General features: G+C 38.6%; 1 protein-coding gene across 9 annotated transcripts in view; it reads left to right on the forward strand.

Moving 5' to 3' along the window:
• Positions 1-4973: 4973 nt before the first annotated feature.
• Mbnl3 (muscleblind like splicing regulator 3) overlaps positions 4974-17467 on the forward strand; it is a 124616-nt gene continuing 112122 nt past the window's right edge. For 2 of the 9 annotated variants that reach the window (XM_046467897.2, XM_046467850.2), the window contains exon 1: positions 5906-6099. The gene's annotated coding sequence lies outside the window, so the exon portion shown is untranslated. Of the gene's footprint in view, positions 5110-5905; positions 6100-17467 lie in introns of those variants that run through there. The other 7 variants (XM_046467905.2, XM_046467887.2, XM_046467878.2 and 4 more) reach the window with 5 other exon arrangements.

Below are 17467 nucleotides of genomic sequence, written 5' to 3' on the forward strand. Positions count from 1 at the left end.
TTAATGTAGTACCATTTTTGAACTAATATCTGCCTTCATTTGAATTGTCTACATTTATAAATCTGTAAATTAGTATCATCTTCATACAGTTGGTGTTCCCTTTCAGAAATACAGTATGACTTTTTTCAAAAATTTGTCACTGATTTTATATCAATTCATTTTCTCACAATTCTTGTGTATGTTGATTTGTTTCCAAATATGTTGATGACTTTGCTTTTTAAATTACTCTTCTCCTTTTTGGTTGGCTTAGAAATAGGTAATGTATTGACTTTGAAAGGCGACTTATGTTGAATTTTGTGAATTTACCGAACTGTTCAATCTCTTTCATTTTAGTTTTGTGTTTTTTCTATGTATACTATAATGTTGTCTAAATTTTTTTCTATTTTGGATTTAGGACAGTGAAACTATTCTGAATAATTCGAAAATGGTGGATTCACGTCATTACATACTTATACAAACTCATAGTATACAGCACCAAGAATGACCCCTATTATAAATTGTGGATTGCTTATGATAATGTACACTCTGGTGGAAGATATAATGAATAGAGGAGTCAGCACATGAGTGAGGGCCAGAACTATATCGGTAATCTCTGTACCTTCTTCTCAATTTTGCTTTTGTCCTAAACTGCTTTAAAAAATTAAGTCTTTAATTAAAAAAATCTATCCTTAATTTCTTATTTTGCAATATTTACAACCATTTTATTTTCATACCTTATTGCCAAAACAAGAATTTCTCAGAAACACTAAATTTATAGATTAAAAGCACTCTTTTTTTAGTTCTGTTTTTATGGGAACTATCATTTGTCCTAGGCAATTAATTCTTTCTTTTTTAATATAAATTACTTATTATATTAAAGATATAGCTCAGTATTACTAGATGGTAACCATAATAATAACTGCATTTTATCAAATGATTTTTTTTTGGTATTTACTGGAATGATAATACGTTTTTCAATACTATTGATATTTTGTTGAAATTATGATGACATTTCTGAAATAAATAGTACTTGATCTAAAATTGAAATTATTTAAATAAGTTTCTGTATTTCATTTGTAGCATTTTAGTTAAAATTCCCACATCAATTAAAGCAGTGTGGCATTCTAGGTGGGACAAGTGTTGGAGTTCAAGTCCAAATGGATCTTGCATTAGCTGTATTCAGTACTGTGTAGTAGTTAAAAGCATAAAAAATCGTGGGCCCTCTGATTAGAGACAACTAATTTACAATCCTTGCTCTCCTACTTAATAGTGTTGTTACTTTGCTCCTTTGGGAAAGCCTCACTTTACCTATTTTTCACATGAGCCCATAATACTATTTATCATGTAGGGATTGATGTGAGAATTAAATGGGCTACCATGTGCCTAGTATGGAATAGTTCCACTTTAAATTGTTGCTTTAATAATTGTCATATTTATCAGTGACAATATACCTCATTTTCTTTTTTATAACATTCTTAACTTTTGTATTATTCTTATTCTTTGTAGTACTAGTATCTGTATTATTCTTGGTACATTTCTCTCTAAGGATACTTTTAAGAAATATACCATACTTTTCAATGATCAAGGATAATTCATATACTATATTTTTTAAAGGCTGGGGTGGGGTGAAAATCACCTTGTAAACCCATCAGGCCCAAGTGTGTTTTGGAGAATGGAGGATGAAGTTCTTTAATATTTATCTTGTTTTCTTCTGTATTTATTAGAATATACCCAGGTAAGTTTGACAGTTTTGTCCAAGTTAAAACAAACAAACAAAGCCTTGAATTTCAGAAATTTTATTTGCAACCCAAGAATTGTTGATCAATTTATTTTCTATGCTTGCAATTATTTCCGAATTCTGCTTGTCACAAGATTGCCTTAGCTTTTATTCTGTAAGAAATGCAGCCTGCACCATTTTACAAACACGTTACCTTGAAAGCCTACATTTATTTGATCATTCAAACTTTTTTTTAACAAGCAGATCCTGCTTTTTCTTCTGTTTCTTTAGTTGAGACCTTTCTGTGAACCCCAAACTCCAAATCTTTAACTCTGAATGAAAAAGGCTTTTTTAAAGAATGAATGAATAATAAATAATGCCTGTAGCTCTTGAACCACCCTTCAATGCCAGAGGCTTTCTTTCCCAAAAGACCACAAATGTTACCGTGGGGCTGCAGCCTGCAGAGCCATCCCTGGAACACAGCAACAGCAAATAACAGTTCCACGGATTCAAAACAGGAAGGAGATCCTTCAGCTTTTGTCCATAGCATGGCCCTGCTGATATGTTCAATAGCACAGGTTGACTCTGTTTTTAAGAGAATAACAAATGATTTATGTGGCTTAGAAGAGCAATGAAATGATAATTGCGATAGAATATAATGACAGCTCAAAAATTCCTTAAAATCACGGTGCACTAATATACCAGAGAGTGTAACTTTTCACTTCTCCAGCATCTCTATAAACACAGAAACATTTGTTTGGTGGTAGATTACAATAATCCTTTTGTTACTAAATCATTACATAACTTTTAGAATTCTTTCCTGCACCAGTCAAAATTAATTATATTTTATTGGAAAAACATGCTATTTGCAAGGCTGTGACATGTTTACTCAGAGTCTTAGTCTTACATTTTTATATGTAAGTGTCCATTGTGAGCTTCAAGACACAGATCTTGGTAGGAATGTCTGAAGTGTATTTAAATATTTGCTTACATGCCTCCACTTGACTGGCTGGGGCAGAGGGCAAGTGTTGCAAGACACTGACCTTTGAAGGCACATCAGGAGAATGGTTCTCAGAGGATCCTCAAATGCAATGGAGGAACAGGTGTGAGCATGGAGTGACTATAATATACATACATTATGCTAAGAACTCATCCAGGCTGTCAGTCAGTATATAACTCTATTTTTCCTGGGTCATGTCTCCAACCATGTCCAAGAAGAACAGAAGAGAAAATGTTGGGTAGATTTGGCCACTCCACTAAAGTGGAAAGTAATTCCAAGGTGAGTCTACTCCAGAGAGCAAATTGATGCTTTTAAAATGCAGAGGGGAGGGAACAGTAATTTCCCAAGGCCTTTGAAAATTCTCCCCAGTGGCTGGGTGACAAGGAAATTTGCCTAGCTTCATTTGTGGAGGTCATATCACCCTTGGTAAAAGGAAGACAGTTTACCAGGCTAAAATTTGTTTATAAGGTTACTCTCCCCTGCAGCGTGGGAAAGAGAATAATAAAGTCTCATTTGCAATTTTCACTGGCCAGAAATTTTAAGCAACAGACAATGTGGAAGAAATATCAAAATGACCAATGTTTGCTTTACATTTATAATAAAACAGTTACTTCAGCCACTCAAGAACAATAAAATTGAGTCAGTTTCTGTGGTATTAGGGAAACCCCAAGTGTCCCGCAGGACATGTGGCTTGCAATAGTGGACAGAGGTAAAAGGACTGGTGTTGACCCAGGTTAGGTTTAGTATAAAGACTTCTTTGTTGACTCACAGCAATAACAGTTCCTCATTTGTTAGATCATTGGATATAAAGTTATATAATTCAGCCTTGCCCTTCTCTCAGCCTCCTGTGGTAGCCAACATCTACTTTTAGCTGTTGTAGTTTCTGGACTGCCAAAGCCATTTCCTATATGTTAGACAAATCTGAATTTTACAGTAATGCAGGTAACTTGGCAAATTTGAAGATAGGTGGGGAGAGGTGGTTAGGAATTTGTGAGTCACAAGAAACTCCTTCTCTGTTTAACTTATGCTAGGATTCTATCCATATTACAAAGCATCAGGCACTGTTCCTGCATATAGTCCTGATGACTTTCACAGTTCTTATCAAATGCCATTGGGAATTCTCTCAATTATTTGAAAGGCAGTTTGTACCCAGTCTTTGCCTCCCAACCATTAGGATCCCACTCCTATTATCTTGCATTTAACAGACAGAGATTGATTTCTTGCCTAAAATTAGATGGAGAATTCTATTTGGATCAGTCCAGCAGAATTAAAAAGTATAATTAGCCCGAGAATTCACTCCACTCCTCAACCTAACTGCTGCTTAAATATCTCCTGCAATGTTTTTGCACTTTCTGCAGAGCATGTAGAACTCAGTCCTCGGATGAAGCCATTGATTGCAGGAAAGCAGCCATGAATTGCTATGAGCTTGTCACTGCCGATCCTGCAAGTGCGTGTGTTATCAACTACAATTGTCCTCATAAAATTAAATAAAAGCACGCATTTATTATTGTGAGGCTCCAATTAAGGGACAGCTGGTGCTCCTATTACACTTGCATTAAATCGAAACTTGTAATTTAGCTGTCCAGATGCACACTTTTTAATCAAAATATAAAATTGCATTTGCTTTGTCCATTTTCCATTCAAAAGTATCTGGAAGCTTACCTCAGGCTCCTCCTACCCTGCAAACTCCATCGAAGAAGGGGAACTATTTGCACTGATCAACATTTTCCTCTACTAGGTTCTTAGAGGGAAATGAAAAATTGGGGGCATTTATGGAAGGGTAAGGACCCACAAAGGCAGCTGGTGAGTATTTATTTATTCAATCTGCAGTGCGTCGCTCTATTTATTGACTAGGGTCGTTTTTGGAATACCTCTTTTGCCTCACCTGTCTCAGAAATGTCTATAAGCCCACAGCTTTGAGGCACACTGCATTTTCCATTGGCACTTCAGTTTCTAAGGCTCTAGAAACTTTGCTGTCGCCCCCTCCCACCCGGGATGTGTCCATACTCCATGTGTTTTCGTTTTGGAATAAGCCCAGCGTTATGATTTGCCCCCCTTCCCTTAATAATGAAATGACAAAGGGCATTCGCAGCGGGGGCTGGGCGGCCAGGTTTGGGGGAGAGGCGCCACACCCCCTGAGAATAAAGCCCACGCTGCTCTCTCTGAAAACCCTGCACGAAGGAACGAATCACACAAAGAATATATTTCGCGACGAAACAGCGCCCTACAGGAAGAAAGTGCCCGCACTCGGAGCGTGATCAGGAGCGCGACTTTTTGGCGCTCTTTAGGAGCAGCGAGAGGGAGGCAGAGGGCAGAGAGTCCCCGGGTGGGCGCCGGAGCCCAGGCAGCACGCGCCCGAATTCCCGCGCGTTCCTCAGCGGCGAGCCAAGGCTGGAGCCCAACGCCTAGCCAGGTGAGGTCAGCGGCCGCGGCGATGCGGGGCGCGCCGCACTACCTGGCCGGGCGGGGCGGGGCCAGGCGGCTGGGGACGGCCGGGAGCCGCTTCAGAACCCCGCGCGCTTGTTGCCCGCGCGCTCGCGGCTCCACTGCCTTGTAGAGTTTCGCGGGAGTTGCGTTTTGGCGCCTAAAGCCCCCTCGCGAGCGCCGCTCCCTCGGCGCGACTGGTGTGTCAGGCACAGGGCACCGGAGAACTGTGGCCCCAGCGGCCTGGCCCGGGCTACTCGGGTCAGCGGACTCCGCGAGGGGACATCTGGTTTAGGGCACTGACCAGGACGGGAGGGCACGCCTTTGGCTAGGACCGGGCGGGGTTTGGGCCGGGGTTGCTATGGCAGCTTCTAGCCCGGGCGGGAGCCCCACGCCCGCCCGCCGCCACGAGGGAGCTGGGGCGCTCCGAGGTGTGCTCCAAGTGGACTGAACCAAGAGGATGGGAGAAAGGGGGAGGGCTGGCCCGGGTCCCCCGTCCCCTCCCCCAGTCCGTTGCTGGCTCCGGGAAAGGGCCCCAGTGGAGTCCAGAAAATAAAATATTCTTTCCTCCGGGCTTGAAAGGAGGCTTGCAAAAGCACAGGGGTGGCACGGGGACTAGGGAAGTGGAGGGACTGTCGCCTGCATTCGGGAGTCCCCATGTGCGTGTCTCCAGACTTGACATTTTATACCCCACAGCGGCCGACTCAGAGCGGGGTAGCACGTCCCAGCCCTGAAGTTATGTAGGTGGGGCGGGCTTTAATTTGCTTATATCTAATGATTTGAGGAACCTCGCTTTAAAATGGCGGCATTCAGTATACACCCCTGCTAAAGGCTCTCCCGGCACCGGGGCCACCTCGCGCAGCGCTGCTTTTGCTTCTGCCGCTAACACATGGCATGTGCCGCTGTCGCTGCCGCTGCCCCTACTGCTGCCGCTGAGAGCAGGGCCCCTTAGCCTCTGGGTTTGCGCTAGCAGCATAAGGTAAGGCTGGAGATAAGTTGGGGTTTGTGAGAGTGGCTGCCTTTTTTAGGACGCGAAGAAATACAATGGTTTTAAACTTTATTTTACAAAATGGCAAATAGAAGGAATATTAATACTGCAACTTTGTTGGAATTTAGAGCTTTTATCTCCCTCCTTTTTTCTCCTCTTTCCTTCTTTTTTCCCCTTGCTCTCGTCTCTTTAAATAAATTGAAAGGAACTTCTTGCATGGCATACCATCAGCAAATGCTTTTAACAACTCAGCTCCCCATTTCCACTGCGATACCGATATCCTGAGCAGTGCCACAGCTTCCTTGAAAAACCAGGTCTCTTCCCGCCCTGGATCAACACATTTGGGCAGCTTACTGTTACTGCCAGGCTCTGAAGGGAATGAGAGTAGATTTTGGGTAGATCTTAGGAGAGTGTTAAAAAGGTAACTTTAGCTTTTAACACTCACACAATATGCTTTTATGGTAAGAAACTGAAATTAAACCCAGACTAAAAATGAAAGTTGGAATTTAAGTGATTCATTTATGTAGTTTTATGATTGGGATAGACCTACTGTGTGTTTTCCTGAACACTGTCTATTCGTTGGTATATATAGGTACAATATATGAATTCATATTGGTCTAATTAGTGTGTTTTAGAGGAGTTTTCTCTGAGATATTCTTAAATTGCTATTTTTAAGTTGGGCTCAGATCCCCACAGCCTCTCCATATACATCTATAAAGTTCATTGGGAAGCATCAATTAAAACTAAACTGTTGCAGTATTTAATTTTTAGATGATTGGAAATTTTTCACTATGCTGGCTTCCTCATTTAACCAATAAGTTTTTGGGTGATTACTGAGATAATGGTCAGAAAGCACACTGTTGATATAGCTGTACAATGACTAGATACCAGTACTTAATATAATTTGCCTGGGTTTTTCCTTTTCTTTCCCCCCCCCTTCTGATGAAAGGCATGTTTAACATTGAGACTTACAAGAGACCTTGGATTTTTCCTTTTTATATTCACATTTTGTCTTTTACTGATGCAGATTTAGTCCTTGATGTTTAAATACATTTTAAATTAATTTAATTTTTAATTTGCAATACTTTGGAGGGATGCTTTCATATTTATAAAAACTTTTCCAAATATAAGCTAAATAGTCTTTTGCCCACAGACCAGCTGATATTATTCTATCCCAGTCCACATTTTACTTCTCCCAGCACAGTGGACTTACTCTTTCCATTAAGTTTAGCAAGTGTCTGGAAAGGGTGGGGTGGGAGGAGTGTTGCTTTGCAACTATTAAAGCATGGTATGGTTTTTCTACCCAGGTGCTGTAGTCTACCTAGAAACAAAGAACAGAACTGCTTACAATGTGATTTACTATATAGTACATTTCACATCACTTTTTAGGATTATTTTTGAGAGACTGGCTGTGGGGGCAGTTCATTTCTTCATGCCTGAGGGTTCCTATACATACAGCAATAGATTAACTTGAATTTTTTCAATGGGGCGATAACAAATAAGCACTTCTTCCATTTTTAGATCCTAGTCCTGTAAGCTTTGATTCTGGATGTGATTCCTTGTTGCTGAACAACTTTGGACCAAATGCATCCTTTTTTTTTTAAAGTGAAAATACTAAACCTTGAGGCCAGAGTAGACAAGCTAAATTGGTGTTACAGACTTAGGAGGGAATTTTGCCAGTTACCATTCTGCTGCCATATATAGTGATGAGATTGGAAATCTTGTATGGAAACAAGGAAAGGAGTTTGTCAGAAAAAAAAAATTTTAAGAGAGAACTGATATAGTGCTGGGCTATAGGTGGTGACTGCATGCTTTGCTCTACTTCTAAGATCTACTTCATTTCTTTGATTTCCTTTACTGCCGTAAGCACTCATAATGACTCCCAGGACTATTATAAAATAGCTTTCCCCCCTCAACTGTCCACTTCAGACATTTCACAACAGCTGCTTTTTAAGGAGGATAAAACCTATGGTTATGAGCTGGTAGCCAAAGTAGCTTTTATATTATTCCCTTGCACCTATCCTACACCTAAATAATACTTTGCACAAAGTAGGTGCTTAATAAATGTTGAATTAAAAAGAAAATGTATAGCTTATAAGCCCACGAGGAGCATGCTTGGGCACAGCTTTTAATTTAAATGGAAGACTTTTTGTGTGCTTACAAGAATCTAAATTTTAAAATTGATTTAAATGTATATTCCCCTAATTGTCTGTATTCTACTTGCCTCTCATTGTACTTTACAGGCACTTGTGTAAGACATTATTTTAATCAGTAGGTGCATTATTATATGTCCAGCTTGACAGTATGAAAAAGGGAAAAAACAGCTTAGGAATAAAAAAGGTTTTTGTTTTTTGAGTGGCTGTACAGCACTGTACATGCTGGAACAGTGATAGTCCCTCGGCTGTTGTACAGATGTTGACAATATAGTTTGAAGTACAGTTTGGTTCTGTACCCAGCTGTCTTTGTATGTGAGGTAAGGGGAGAAGGAAGGAAGGGAGTGAGAAACCCTGAAGTGATGGAAGATTTTTATTCATAAAAATTTACTTATCCTGCTTATGTTACAATAAATTCAGGAAGGTGGCAGAATTTTTCTGTTTTGAAATAAATTATATTGTCTGATAGGATTACAAACAGGGATTGGGGCAGAACACAGACAAAAATAAGTTACAGTACATGTTTGACAAGTAATTTGATCTTGTAATTAAAGTTAGATAATGGCCACCACCATGTTAAAACTATCAAATGTCTAAAAGAGATGGCAGGATACCCTCACCTTTATTTTATCCAGGTGCTTCCATGCTGGCACGTTTTCTCATGACAACATCTACTAGATTAAACAGATAGATTTCCCCCATTATAAATGGTTATGTCAAGAAAATGGAAATCAGAAATTATGCTTCATTGTGAGATTTTTCTGCCTCCCCTTAGGTGTGCTGTGTTTCCTCACTTCGAAAATAGAAACCCGAGGGGCTGGAGCTGTAGCTCAGTGGGAGAACACTTGCCTAGCATGTGTGAGGCACTGAGTTCGACCTTTAGCACTGCACAAAAATAAATAAATAAAATAAAGGTATTGTGTCCATCTACAACTAAAAAGTGGAAATTTGAGTTTCAGATAAAATGAAGTGGATAATTTCCTTCTATGAGAATAACCTGTCTGAGAGCAAGTAGCTTATCAACTAACTAACCAACAAACATAATGTATGACCAAGAAGAAGGTCGTTAGATCTATATTAATGGGGGATTTTTGATCTAAAGGAAACCAGATGGTTATATGGCATCTTACTCTTCCTGAGTGATTATATATTGCCTCAAGACAGCCAAGTGACAATAATGGAAAGACAGTCTTGAGAATTAGGATAAATTAGGTATCAATTACCTTATCAGGTGATAATGACATCCATGGGACCTAAAAGGGATCAGAAAATATTTCTTTTCAGGCCATTCTAGTAAGGGCACAGTAAAAATCCATCATTTTTTTTCTACTTGGTATTAAATTGAGTGACATTGTTTTTAAAAAATTGATGGGGAAAATAATAGAATCCAGGAAGTTGGACATTATTTTTATTTGAGTAATAAAAGTACTCCCAAATGGCCTGGGACCACAGACACAAACACAATATATGTGTATGAATGCATAAATTAGTGGTCAGTTTAGAACAATTTTTACAGCCATATATTCATTTCTCCTTGGAAGAATATAGAAAAAAATACACATTTTTTTACATCATTCTTCCAATTCTAAGAATTAAAAGAAAAAGGTTCACAATAAATTATAAGAAATATTTAACGTAAGTATTGTGTCTCTGAGGCTGAGAAAAAGAGCCAGGCCACTAAATGTTTAACTCCATATAATTAACTTTCAGAAAAAGGATGGATGCATTGTTCAGAACTCAAGAAGAAGAAAGAGTGAAAAGAGGCTTGATTTAAATATACATGCATGAGTATCTATGTGTATTATATGTAAATAGTGCTTTTCAAGAATCATAGTAACCCCAGAACTCTTTTTTTCTTTCATTATTTTGAGACATAGATTCACTGTATTTCACAGGCTGGTCTTTACTTCCTGGGCTCAAGCCATCCTCCTGCTCCAGCCTCTTAGGTAGCTAGAAATTGGGTTGTGTTACACAGAGCCCAGCTTACCAGAACTCTTTATAACAGCCACAAGAACAAAGTGTAAAGGGGAAAAAAGAAGCCTGATTAGAGATTTAAGACTCAATTAGTCATGCTTGTTAAAATATCATGTCCATTCTCAAATCCTTCTTGCATCAGCATTAAGATGGCTCATGAGCAGAAGAAGTGATTTGTTTCTGGTTTTAGGCAGTTTGATTTATGCCTATACAGTGAGTGAACTTGAAGGGCTCAGAAAGAAAGGGCCTCCAATTGAGAAAAAGGCAGTTTAGACAGAATGCAGGGGCTGTCATTAAAGACTTCAGAAAATTTGATCTCCTTAGGCCATAGGAACATCCTAGAGACTGCTGGTTTGAAGGATCTGGTTTTCCATTTTGGCTTATTCAAATTGAATTAAAATTGTTCCCATTCTATTCTCTGAATTCTGAGCTTCTTGGTGTCGCCTGCAAATGGGGCGGGAATTTGAGAAAGGTTTCTTTAGGCTCATTCAGGTGTCCTTGAATGTACCAGTAACTCCTTATTAGGTAGGTTACTGGGTCTCTTACATCATCTCCCCAATGCCTGCGGGTCTCGGTAAAAGTTTAAGTAAATCCAAGAATAGATTCATTTTTCTAATATGTACTTGTACTTGTATTTTGTGAACATTCTTCCTGTGATTTTAGGTAGCATTATTTTTTTTATTGATAAAACATCAACAACAGTGAACACTAGGTTGAATGTAGGCTGCTGCAGCAGCAACTCTAAATAAACAGGGAGAAGCTTGCATTGGCAGCTTTTGGGCTGAGATTTTTGAGGACTGGCTTGAAAGCCAGCTGCTCTTTTTCTGTGGCCTGAAGTTACACTTTTCCCTCCATCACAGGGAAATCAGTCTTCAACACGAAGTTATATAGAAACAGTTCTGTAAACTGTTTTACTAGATTAAAAAAAAGAACAAAAGAAACACTGGGGCTCGGGTGCCTCCTGTCATGTGTAGTTTAGAAAGTGATGAAGTCACAGCTGAAACCCAAAAAGGATACTGGAAGCTGTCTCATTTTCAGTCACACACTGATTGCCCATTTAGAGTTTGGATTTTCATCGGTTTTTATTTACCAAGATACAGGTGTGAATAGTGCCTCTTTTTACTGTATCCAGAAAGCAAAGTCCACACAGTAGAAGGGAAAAGAGCTGCCATTTCAGATCCACCACAATCATCTTTTGTGCCCAGAGGACCATCAGTCCTTAGGTACAGCTCTTGCAATTTCTCCTTATGTGGTAGTATGAAGAAACCAAACAAGAAGGCGTGTTGAGAAAAGCGGTAGAAGGGGTGACCTATTGGCAAAAATGAGACTCAAAGAACCAGAGAGCTTACATTTCACATTTTGTTTTGTAGTCTTCAGCCTTTAAGCAGGAAAACAAAACACAGCAAAACAAAAGGGCCATTTGTAATATTAGCTTGGGCATATATCCTATAATTCCCCAGTTATTTGTTTTACAAATGGAGAAAATGAGATTGTCAGATAATATTAAGGTAACTGCTTTATTAAGATTGGATTCGTGCCAGGCACGGTGGCTCATGCCTGTGGTCCCAGCAACGCCCCAGGCTGAGGCAAGAGATTACAAGTTCGAGGTCAGCCTCAGCAACTTACTGAGACCCTGTCTCAAAAAATAAAAAGGGATGGGGGTGTAACTCAGTGGTAAAGCACCCCTGCATTATCCCAGCACCAAAAAAAAAATTAAGAAAAAGAGAAAAACAATATTGGATTCATATATTTTGATTTTTTTCTTGAATTCTATTTAAAATATGTAGAGATACATTTAGCAAGACTCATGGCACAGAGGTGGGGATCACATTTCACCTCCATACCCAAGTGAAGAGTTTGTATTTGTCTTCTGAAAACTAGGCATTCAATAAATGGTCCTGTTGTGCATGCCTTTTTTATTAAAGGGCACACTGATGTTCTCAAAATTCTTGCTGTCTGATATTGACGAGGATCCCAGAGGGAGGGGGAGTATTTATTTTCAGAAGTGATTTTGAGAAAAAAAAAACAACAGTGCACATTGTACAGTCTTGTTTTACATCTAAGGGCTTCAAAACCATAAAATCTTTGGAGGGAAGCTAGGATGCTGAGCCTATGTGGTTTGATCTCTTTTTTGAATGCCTACAGCAGCAGCCTCAGCTACAGACTTTGAGTCAATGAACACACAGCTAGGGTAGGGGCTGAACTCAGATTGACAGGCTCTGCAAGGGAGAGCCATTTTTTAAAAGAGCCTTGGATTTTGGCTGGACTTTTTAAAATGGGGATGGAACCTAGGGCCTCACACATGCTAAGTAGGCACTCTACCACTGAGCTACATCCCCAGCCCTTGCTGGGACGTTTAACTGATGGATTAACTTCATGGATTAATTCTCTTTCTCAGCGAAGTAAACCTGGCCCTGCTGGGAAATTCATGTGGACATACTGAGAGATTCAGTGTTGCAATAATACTATGCTTTTCACCAGCTGGGGTTGTAGCTTAGTGGTAGAGATCTTGCCTAGCACATGTGAGGTACTGGGTTTGATCCTCAGCACCACATAAAAATAAATAAAATAAAGGTTAAAAATATTTTTAAAAATGCTTTTCTTTCCTACTGAAACTTCCCCTCCAAAGCTCTTTGTCATTGAGAAGTTGACAGGATAGACAAAATGTGACCTAGCCCTCATAGAATTTCACAGTGCTGGAAAAACATGAGAACATTTCTGTATTTTGTGGAGAGTGTGATGATGATGATTATCTAAAATGTGATTCAATTAGAAGATTCTCATCCCTGCACATACACTGAATTTGCACAAGTCATTTTGTGGGATAATGATGATGATGAGGAGGAAGCAGGCAAATCTAAGAGGCTATTACTCTGGGATAATGTAGTATTCAAGTTCTATCATTTACTAATCAGATACATTAAAATGGTGGTTTGATCCTAAATTAACAGGAGCTGGGCATGTTGGTACACACATGTAATCTCCTTGACCTGGGAGGCTGAGGCAGGAGAACAGCAAGTTCAAGGCCAGACTCAGCAATTTAGTGAGGCCCTAAGCAACTTAGTAAGACCCTGTCTCAAAATTTTAAGACATTAAAAAGATTGGGGATATGGCTCAGTAGTAAAGCACTGGGTTCAATTCCTAGTATCGAGATAATAATATTTTTTTAAATAAAAAATTAACAGGAAACAACTAGGCTATCTCATGTCTGATTCTGAGCACTTATCATTTTGGTATTCATTTAAAGTGATCAGATGTGTGACCTGTGTTATTTTTTTATGTAAAAGTTATATTTCTCACTCTTAAGCCAAGATCACATAATAGCCCTCCTTATTGTCTTATGTCTATCCCTGGAGAAATTTCCATAATAATTTTAGCCATCTAAGAAAACAATTCAGATAGAAGCACTCAGAAATGGTGACAAGCAATGACAGGAAGTACTGGTTGCCCTGGTCTCCTTCATAACTTAGTTGAGGCCACAGCTGGCTGATTTGCTTTAAACTTCCTGTTTGGGGGCTATTTGGGTCAAAAGTAGCTGTGTTTTCCATATAGTGATTTTTTTTTCTTTATTCTGTAAGACCACAATAAATCTGTCACTGGACTGCATGTTTTGTATATTTTATGAACTGTATCATGTGGTTCGAGTTTAATTTGGAAGGCAGTGCTTTTACAATCAAGATCCCCCCACACACACGTGCAGCTTTGGGGTCTGGGATTGCAGGGGCCTTCAAAAGTTTATAGCTTTATTTACACAATAGTGATTGCTGAGGAGGGCATTTCCTGCCCGTTAATGACTAGTTGGGAGGACCAACAGTCCAAATCCAGTGAGAGAGGACCTTTTATTAAATGCCACGAAGGGACCAAGGCACTTTTCTCATGGAGAGGTGGGGAGAAAGTGAAACCACATTCTGCCCTTTGAAAAGCCCACAGCAGTGAGAGCAGAACTAGCTATGGATGTGGGGCCTGGTAGTGCTGAGAATGGAGTTTCTTTTCCTGAGAGGAACAAATTAATTCTTTCCCATAGGTTGCCAAAGGGGAACATGAGTGGGGAAGGTATTTCCTTTAGGTTGATGGCCCAGTGGAGAAGGGTCAAATAAAGCAGAGGCCTTCAAACCTCCCATTAAGTGCCTGAAAATGTTCAACGCAGTGGTGTTAGAGTTACTTTTAAAACCTGTAAGATCACATGATTGAATTTCCTAATTTGTTGAATAACTGATCATAACTAAAGTGAACAAAAACTTGGAAAGACATGGAAAGAATGATCTCTTTTCAAGGTTAGTTTAGCAAGACATACAGATTCTATTTGGATTCCCCTAATATAATAAAGGTAAATAATATTTGCAATCAGTGTTTTCTTTTTGGGGAAGTAACATTGAGAGCTGAAATATTAACCATATAACCCATGCTATTCCCAGGAAACAGTTTTGTTCCCCAGTATAATTCTTGCCTGCTATAAAGCAGCTGAGGTGTGAAGAGTTTGGCATTGATTTAGAGCAAAAACAGAATTAAGATCAAGGTTGGGTTCACATCCAGGAATCCCTGGACTTCCTGGCCTGTCCTTCACTCCCTTAGCTTGCTAAGCCTTCAATTTGCCAAAAGTTCAATGTTTATAAAAGATAAACATCTGTTCTGAGTTCTTTTAGTAGGTACCTCCATATAAAGGTCGTATGACACCCCCCACCTCCGAACTTGGCTTGTTTTTTTTTTTTTTACCTTAAAATTTTAATTTCTTTCATATCTTTCAAACTTGGTGGCGGATGGCAGGGGTGGGCTGGACCTCTAAAATAGAGGCAATTGTTGAAGGCCAGACACCTGGGTTTCTTCATGGGATTGAGTAATCTGTCACATGAAGAACAAACCAAATATTAAGTTTCATTTTTTTGAGCCTGGCAAATGTCATTATATGCTTTTTAAATATTCAGTAATCCAGGGATTGCCGGTCATTACCAGTTCACAAAAATGAAAAGGTTTTCTGAACTTTAAAACATTCTACAAATAAACTGTATACTCCCTACATTTATTATTTTTAAATGATGCCTCAAGCAGATTTATAAACACAGAAGTGACTGAAGAACTAAAAAATACATTAAAACATGATTTTATTTTTTGAACACTCTTAAGTTTTATTGTGAAAATACACTAAAATATTTGCCAACTCAGATTAAAGACAGTGTTCTGATTTATAAGATGTTTTGGACTAAGAACTAACAAGATTTTCCTAAGTACATGTCCTATTCACTTGAATGTTAACACTCATTACAATTAGCAACACAGCTGAATTTAAATAATAATTCCAAAACCATAGAAGTAGCTTGTTCTATCTAAGAAGTCAAATACTTCCATTTTCTTGACGTTATTATTTTGTTCAGCAAACCCTTTCTTTATAGGTAATCTAAAAATATATTTAAAGCTGGTCCAGGTTCAGTTATTGTAGTCTGAACTACTGGCATAAAAATCAAATGAAGATTTACCCTGCTATATTTGGATCTGACAACATTCCCTTGTAGTATTAGAAAAGTCTATTTGTTCTATCATTGCAGTTTTCAAGTGCTGGGCAACAACTTTAGCACATAATGAAATCCCTCTAGTAGGTTGCAATTTGGCATTTCTTTTAAACAATATTCCATGAAATATCAATGTATCATCTACTAAAATTAGGCATTTTGTGTGAGTCTGCTATTTGTAATCCATGCACATATGTACTGAGTTAGGATACAAAGTATGTTTCTTACCATTTGTTGCTGTCAAAAAGGTTTAAAATCAATGTTTAGTTGGATGTTAATTCAGACTGGATCAGAAATGCCTTTTCTTCTTTTTTATTTTTTGAGAGAAAAGTGGTCAAAAGATGCTAGGGGCTTTGGAGCAGATACAGAGTGATGTTTGTTAAGTTTTTGGTAGTTATGTGTGTTTTTCAAATACCTAGAGCATTAATGGGAATGATTGCACAAATAAAGACAACAGTAGCCACATAGCCTTTCCAATAATTGAACCCAGGAGTAGGAAACAAAAAGGATTTACTTCCCTGGCCAGATATGAGATTAAGTACTGTATTCAATTCACCAGGAGATGGAATCATCCTTAGAAGCCTGGACAATTGTGCAGATTACTTTGAATTAAATAATTGTTGGGTAAAGGAAAATATTACCTTCTGGGGTACTATTGTGTCTTCAGCAGGAGCCTAAGGATCTTGTCTTTACCCTCCCTTCATCCCTCTCCCTTTTTTCTCCCAATGCTATTAAATCCCTGTCTTCTGTTGAATTCATTCCCAAAGGCCTCCTTCTGTGGACGTCCTTCAGAGGCTCAAATGCTGCTTTCTCAACTTCGAGGACTTGAAATCCAATTAGGCTTTTCATCATAGATGTTTAATTGTTAAACTTAAGTTGCTTTTCTGAGAATAAAATATAATGTTGGCTCTGATGAGTTTGTTACTAAATTCTGTGATTATAAGTGAGTTTATAACTTCCTCCTCAGACCACACTTAAAATTCATTAAAAATAGAAAAAGACTTATACCTCTAATTGTTGTCTAATTAGCAATCAAGTTATGAAATGAGATGTAAAACAAATTAAGTATCATAATAGAGTTATACCATCACCCCCCAAGAAAACAAAACAAAAACAAAAAACCCTCAATTTCTATATGCATGACTTTTCATGGTAAAAACTAAAAAATGTTGATGGATGAAATTGCATGTGTTTCTGTACCCTTGGGAGTGACAGGTTTTAACTATTTCTTATTCTGTTTGCTAAAGCTACGTAGAAAGCAATAACAATATGTTCTGGTGCCAGAGGCTACCTTTGCCTTATAGAATTTATTTTACTGTAAGCAACATTTACAGAATAGCATCGAGTAGGTTGAATAAGGTGGGTGGTTTGAGTGTGAATAATGCAGTTTCCAGTTGCAGCCAGCGTATAGTTGTGTGTTTTAGGCAAACCAAATTAGTCATTGTTTGGGGGTATCAGCTACAGTTTTTTCTATTTAGATTTCTGGGATTTTTGTTATGGAATACTTGGAAAATGAATATTGAGAAGTGGAAGCTATGTGAGAGGGTGTCCTAAAGCCAGAGAAACCCCAAGCTATCATCATTTCATGAGGCATTCTGAGCTTTTCTGTTGGTTTGGGAAATACTATTATGATCTGTTGTATAATAACCTTCCAAATTGCATTTGAATCTTTAAGGTATACACAGGAACTGAAGGCCTTCAACAGGTGAGTTTGTTTTGTTTATTGTG

The sequence above is a fragment of the Marmota monax genome, unplaced genomic scaffold, assembly GCF_021218885.2.
Source record: "Marmota monax isolate L192 unplaced genomic scaffold, Marmota_monax_Labrador192_F-V1.1 WCK01_AAM20220418_F8-fsc00054, whole genome shotgun sequence".
Taxonomy (NCBI): Eukaryota; Metazoa; Chordata; class Mammalia; order Rodentia; family Sciuridae; genus Marmota; species Marmota monax.